The following is a 6,942-nucleotide window of genomic DNA, read 5'->3' as shown; positions in this document are numbered from 1 at the left end:
AGGTGGGTTAAGCTGGTAGATATATAAATGCATATTGTATGTAAGCTGTTCGTATATGAACTTGTTTCCTTAAGTATTAGAGACTGGCAACTGGCTAAACCTTAAACTGCACACCATCTGCTGAGTTCCTTGTGCAGCCTTTTCCAGTAATTTCTTTTTGTTAACACGTCTGAGCACGTGAACGTTTAGTTTTAAAGAGCATTGTTTCTGCTGTAGTTTTTTTTTTAGTTTAAGTGGTTCTGTCATGTTATGCAATTGGATCATAGCTTGGCACTAGTGTTCAAGTGTCATTGAGTCACCCTTTACTTGTAGTTGTTTTATTATATGTGTTTTCAGGGAAATTTTATATGGGAGTTTGCATTTCTGAAGTGTGTCAGTAATACTGTTTTCTTAATAAGGGACTGTTTGTGTACTGAGTACGTTGGGTTTCTAACCGTATTTGCAAAGCTTTATCTAGTGGCTCGCCCACAATTTGCAATTCTCAATTTTGGGGGGGGGGGGGGGTAATGTCAATAAATTGCCTTAATTACAAAGTGTGACTACCAACCCTGATTCCATCCCGATTCCTCTTTTATGGTATTTAAGATATGGTGTGTAAGTGTGGTACGATTAACAAATCACGTGTCACTAAGTATTAGGGAAGGCGAGTGGTACACTTCGGTTTACTTGGAGAATTTTAGGAAAGTGTAGCTTAGCTGCAAAGGAGATTGCGTATACAGAGAGTTTCAGAAGTGATGGTCAATTATTCACAAATGGAAAGTACAGGCCAAAATAGTTAAACAGCTCCAAGAACCCTGGGTCGGCAAATCAGCCGTTGCTGAGGTATCCCATTAATTTGAGTTGGGAACCAACTGCAAACGCTGGTATCACAAGGTTTGGGATCGGCTATCTGTGTATTTAAGCATGCGCAACTACACTACCGGCCATTAAAATTGCTACACCACGATGATGTCGTGCTACAGATGCGAAATTTAACCGACGGGAAGAAGATGCTACGATATCCAAATGATTAGCTTTTCATATCATTCGCACAAGGTTGGCGCCGGTGGCGACACCTACAACGTGCTGACATGACGAAAGTTTCCAACCGATTTCTCTTACCAAACAGCAGTTGCCTGGTTAAACGTTGTTGTGATGCCTCGTGTAAGGAGGAGAAATGCGTACCATCACGTTTCCGACTTTGATAAAGGTCGGATTGTAGCCTATTGCGATTGCTGTTTATCGTACCGCGACATTGCTGCTCGCGTTGGTCGAGATCCAATGACTGTTAGCAGAATATGGAATCGGTGGGTTCAGGAGGGTAATACGGAACCCCGTGCTGGATCCCAACGGCCTCGTATCACTAGCAGTCGAGATGACAGGCATCTTATCCACATGGCTGTAACGGATCGTGCAGCCACGTCTCGATCCCTGAGTCAACTGATGGGGACGTTTGCAAGACAACAACCATCTGCACGAACAGTTCGACGACGTTTGCAGCAGCATGGACTATCAGCTCAGAGACCATGCCTGCGGTTACCTTTGACGCTGCATCACACAGGAGCGCCTGCGATGGTCTATTCAACTACGAGCGTGGATGCACGAATGCAAAACGTCATTTTTCGGATGAATCCAGGTTCTGAACGCACATTGGAAGCGTATATTCGTCATCGCCATACTGGCGTATCACTCGGCGTGATGGTATGGGGTGCCATTGGTTACACGTCTCGGTCATCTCTTCTTCGCATTGACGGTACTTTGAACAGTGAATGTTACTTTTCAGATGTGTTACGAGCCGTGGCTCTACCCTTCATTCGATCGCTGCGAAACCCTACATTTCAGCAGGATAATGCACTACCGCATGTTGCAGGCCGTGTTCGGGCCTTTCTGGATACAGAAAATGTTCGACTGCTGCCCTGGCCAGTACGTTCTCCAGATCTCTCACCAACTGAAAACGTCTGGTCAATGGTGGCCGAGCAACTGGCTCGCCACAATACGCCAGTCACTACTCCCGATGAACTGTAGTATCGTGTTGAGGCTGCATGGACAGCTGTACCTGTACAAGCCATCCAAGCTCTGTTTGACTCAATGCCCAGGCGTATCGAGGCCGTTACAACGGCCAGAGGTTGTTGATCTGGGTACTGATTTCTCAGAATCTATGCACCCAAATTGCGTGAATATTTAATCACATGTCAGTTCTAGTATAATATATTTGTCCAATGAATACCCGTTTATCATCTGCATTTCTTCTTGGTGCAGCAATTTTAATGGCCAGTAGTGTAGTTCCCTTTGCCCCTCTATGCACTGTGCCGTACAGAGGTTACGCTAATGGAGAGCACGCCGACATACACTTCATGTGTGGCAAAGCGAGTGTCAGTGCCCTTGAGCGGCACGAGTGTAGGAGAAAGCTTTCACTCCCCACAGGCAGCCCGGCAGGTGTACATTTAGGCGGTTACATCAGTGCCTTAGAGAAACCGGGAGTTTCGCACACCATGTACGACTAGTTCGACCCAGATCCATAACACACGATGTTGAGGAAAGGGTGTTCAGCGTTATCCACGAACGTCCGAGTACTTCAACAAGGAGGATTGCTACCCAAGGGCGTGTCCTGGTTCATAGCAGTGTGTGGGGATTTTGCATCAGCAAGTACACTATCCATATCATCTCCAGCGAATGCAAGCCATCAATAACGTAGACTTCCCTCCTAGAGAGAATTCATGTCAGTGGGTGGAACAACAGTGTATCTTGAATCCTCTGTTTGTAAGCGGTATTCTATTCATGAATGAGACCAGATTTACCCGTGATGACATTTTGGCCAATGTTCATTCTAATGCAACACACGTGTCACTACATTAGCGGCATTCTTTGTTGAACATCTGGCCAGCACTGCTTAGAGACCATATAATAGGACCACACTTCCTACCAAAGAGACTAACCGGACAGCAGTACATGCGGCTTCTGCAGACTATACTTCCAGATGTACATCATGAGGTCCCACTGAACCAACGCCCGAAAACGTGGTTCATGCATGACGGTGCTCCAGCAAATTTTCATTTACGAGTGCGTAGGCTTCTAACTCGGACGTGTGGTCAACGGTGGAAAGGTAGAAGAGGGCCTGTTCCATGGCCTCCAAGGTCTCCAGATTTAAATTACATGGCTCTGTGTTTATGGTTATGTCAAAAGCCCGGCCTATGCTACCGAGGTCAACTCGCTTTGGAAATTACGCTTGCGGGTTGAAGCAGCCTTGCAGCATTTACGGAATTCCCCAGGACTGCCTGAGAGGAGTCACAACACATTTCACAGGCGAAGTCAATGTTGCATTCAGACGAATGGACAATATTTCAAACACTTACTTCGACGTTTAGAGATTCCAGGTGTTCCTAGGCGCAACAGAAAATATGTCGTATTTCGACATTCGTTGATTTGTGGACCCATGTTTACTGGGGCTTTTTAGTCACATTTCGTCTGTATTTACAATGTGTGAATTATTGACCATTACTTCTGAAACGCCCTGTAGAACACTATTATGACCAATTCTTGAGTACAGCTCGAGTTTTTTGGAATCTCTACCAGGTCAGATTAATACAAGACTTGAAAGCAATTCAGAGGCGGGTTCCTTGATTTGTTACCGGTAGGTTCGATCAACACGCGCGTGTTGTGGAGATGGGTCGCGAGCTGAAGTGGGGATACGTGGATGGAAGGCGATGTTCTTCTCGTCAAACACTATTGAGAAAATTCGGAGAACTGATATTTGCGGCCGACAGCAGAACGATTCTGCTGCTGCTGTGGTACATTTCGCTTAAGGACCACGAAGACAAGGTAAGGGTAATTAGGGCTCGTATCGAGGCAAATAGTTATTTTCCCCTCGCTCCATTTGCAAGTGGAACAGGAAAGAGAATGCCTAGCAGCGGCATAAGTTATCCTGTGTCATGCGTCTGCCAATGTCACAACCCTTCAGAACCACATCACACGAAGGCACGAAACAGGAGATCTGCTGCTCTGGATCACGATCAAGTACCTTTGAATAGTTTTGGAAAGTCTCTAGTGGTTCTAGCTTGTACAGCAGAGAAAAAATTGCGGTCGAACTGTACTCGAAAAGAATGGGATCACGCTCTAGGAGGTTCCTGTCTCAAAACATCCTCAGAGAAGGGCAGTGTCAAAGGTTGCGAAGGACGTCATTCTGTTGCTTATCACACTACTTTCGATCGCGAAGTGTTTGGGAATCAAATCCGCAAAGATAGGGGTGGTTTCATTCACGCCCTTTATGCCACCACCCTGAGGCATTTTCCTGTCGTTACGGAGCAGCGGTGTGTCTGAAATGTCAGCTCAGAAGAAGGGGTGGAATGTTAGTAAGACGAGTTGTGACGACCTTCCCAACGTGTGACGCGTCCACGGTGGCATCGGGCAGTGTTGTGCTGAGGTCTGGACACTCAAAGTCACGTCATTGGTCCACCTTAAACCTCACATGAACTTTAGAGCTCTGGCCTTTTTTTTCGCATGTGTGACACCCTGCCGTTTGAAATGTCGCTGAGCCCGAGGGGGGAGTCGCGGAACGCCGTGCTTTTGCAAGATTACAAAAGAAGGTTGTCGGCACCTTTGGGCCAATTTTTCAAATTTATGCGTTCGCAATGGGAGAGAATTACAGAGTTTCTAAAAAGTGATTCTTTGATTATGTTGTGCACTGCAGTTCGTCAACTTGAACCGGCCGTGGTGGCCGAGCGGTTCTAGGCGCTACAGTCGAACCGCGCAACCGCTACGGTCGCAGGTTCGAATCTTGGCTCGGGCATGAATGTGTGTGATGTCCTTAGGTTAGTTAGGTTTAAGTGGTTCTAAGTTCTAGGGGACTGATGACCTCAGAAGTTAAGTCCCATAGTGCTCAGAGCCATTTGAACCATTTTTCGTCAACTTGAGGTTTCAAGACTACCTACTGGAAGTTACAGCTTTCGCTTCACCTAGGCACGACGAAGTAAAAAGAACAGAAACAAAAAAAAGTAAAACTAAAACATGAATATTGAGGTACTAAAAAATATAGTAAGGTGTGAAGCAAAGACATCTCATAAAAATATTGTAGTGCATCAAAAGGCACATAAATAATTGCATTGTGAGAACAAATAAATCCCTAAATAATTAAATTTTGGAGATTGAAATTAAAACTCGCTCAACCACTCGCACAAAAGGGTATAAATTTCGGAAGAATGATTGTGATGGAGAAGTGCTTCGAAGAGTAGTTGAACCAAATGGATAATGTCCTGAAAATTTGTATACAATGAGTAAAAATAAAAGATAATATAATACAGAGCATAATATAGAGCACTCCGTCTTCAGGCCACAAATGGCCCATCGGGACTGCCGAGTCATCCTCAGCTGAGGATGCGGTCAGGAGGGGGTGGGGGGGGGGGGGGCACACCGCTCTCCCGGTCGTTACGATGGTTTTCTGTGACCGAAGCCGCAACTATTCGGTCGAGTAGCTCCTCAATTGGCATCACGAGGCTGAGTGCACCCCGAAAAATGGCAACAGCACATGGCGGCCCGGATGGTCACCCACCCAAGCGCCGGCCACGCCCGACAGCGCTTAACTTCGGTGATCTGACGGGAACCGGTGTATCCACTGTGGCAAGGCCATTGCCAATATAATATAGAGGGTGACAATTCTTGAACTACATGAAATATAGTCGTCATAATTTCTGAACTGTTTGCGTCAGGACGTTCCAAGTGAGCGGTTGACCGCGGGGCATGACGGGAATTCGTATGCGCGAGCGTGGTTTGGTTTAGCGACGAAGCCCACTTTCATTTGGGTGGGTTCGTCAATAACCAAAATTGGCGCATTTGCGGGACTGAGAATCCGCATTTCGCGATCGAGAAGTCTCTTCACCCTCAACAGGTGACTGTGTGGTGTGCAGTGTCCAGTCACGGAATAACCGGTGCGATGTCCCTTGATGGCGGGGTGACTACCGAACGGAACGTGCACGTTTTGGGACGATTTCATCCTCATTCTAAAGTGACCCTGATTTCGACAAGATGTGGCTCATGTGAGGCGGAGCTCGACCCCATTAAAGCAGCAGAGTGTTTGATGTCCTGGAGGAATACTTCGGGGACCGCATTCTCGCTCTAGGGAATCCAGAGGCCACTGGCATGGGCCTCGATAGGTCGCCATATTCTCCGGATCCGTACAGATGCGACTCCTTTCTGTGTGGCTGTATGAAAGACTAGGTGTACAGCAACAACCCCGAAACCATTACTGAGTTGAAAACAGCCACTGAGGAGGTCATCGACAGCATCGGTGTTGCGACACTTCAGTGGGTCACGCAGAATCTCGCTACCCCTCCGCGCCGCATCGTCTCCAATGACGTCGTAACCAAAGTCCGAATATCTGTACTGACGTTTACATCTCGAATAAAGTGTGTGCATGCCGTAGTTTGTAACTAATTTACGATTCTTTCTGATAGTTCAATTCAAATGGTTCAAATGGCTCTGAGCACTATGGGACTTGACTTTTGACGTCATCAGGCCCCTTGAACTTAGAACTACTTAAACCTAACTAACCTGAGGACATCAAACACATCCATGCCCGAAGCAGGATTCGAACCTGCGACGTAGCGGTCGCTCGGTTCCAGACTGTGGCGCCTAGAACCGCTCGGCCACCCCGGCAGGCATAGCTCAATTACTGTCACCCTGTAAGTAAAAGTAAAAAGTGGTTCAAATGGCTCTAAGCACTATGGGACTTAACATCTGAGGTCATCAGTCCCCTAGAACTACTTAAACCTAACAAACCTGACATCACACACATCCATGCCCGAGGCAGGATTCGAACCTGCGACCGTTTCGGTCGCGCGGGTCCAGACTGCAGCGCCTAGAACCGCTCGGCCACACCGGCCGGCAGTAAGAGTAAAATCGAAGGTAATGGGATGCACTCGAATTAAATAAGGAGAAGGCGAGGGAATTATTTTAGGAAATGAGGAACTG

General features: G+C 46.9%; 1 pseudogene; it reads right to left on the bottom strand.

Annotated features, from left to right (window-relative positions):
- Positions 1-5,488: 5,488 nt before the first annotated feature.
- On the bottom strand, positions 5,489-5,606 carry LOC126428661 (5S ribosomal RNA; annotated as a pseudogene).
- Between the last annotated feature and the right edge of the window lie 1,336 nt (positions 5,607-6,942).

Source organism: Schistocerca serialis, chromosome 12, assembly GCF_023864345.2.
Source record: "Schistocerca serialis cubense isolate TAMUIC-IGC-003099 chromosome 12, iqSchSeri2.2, whole genome shotgun sequence".
Classification (NCBI taxonomy): Eukaryota; Metazoa; Arthropoda; class Insecta; order Orthoptera; family Acrididae; genus Schistocerca; species Schistocerca serialis.
Note: the sequence above shows the minus strand (reverse complement) of the source record. Positions and strands in the feature narration are given on the sequence as shown.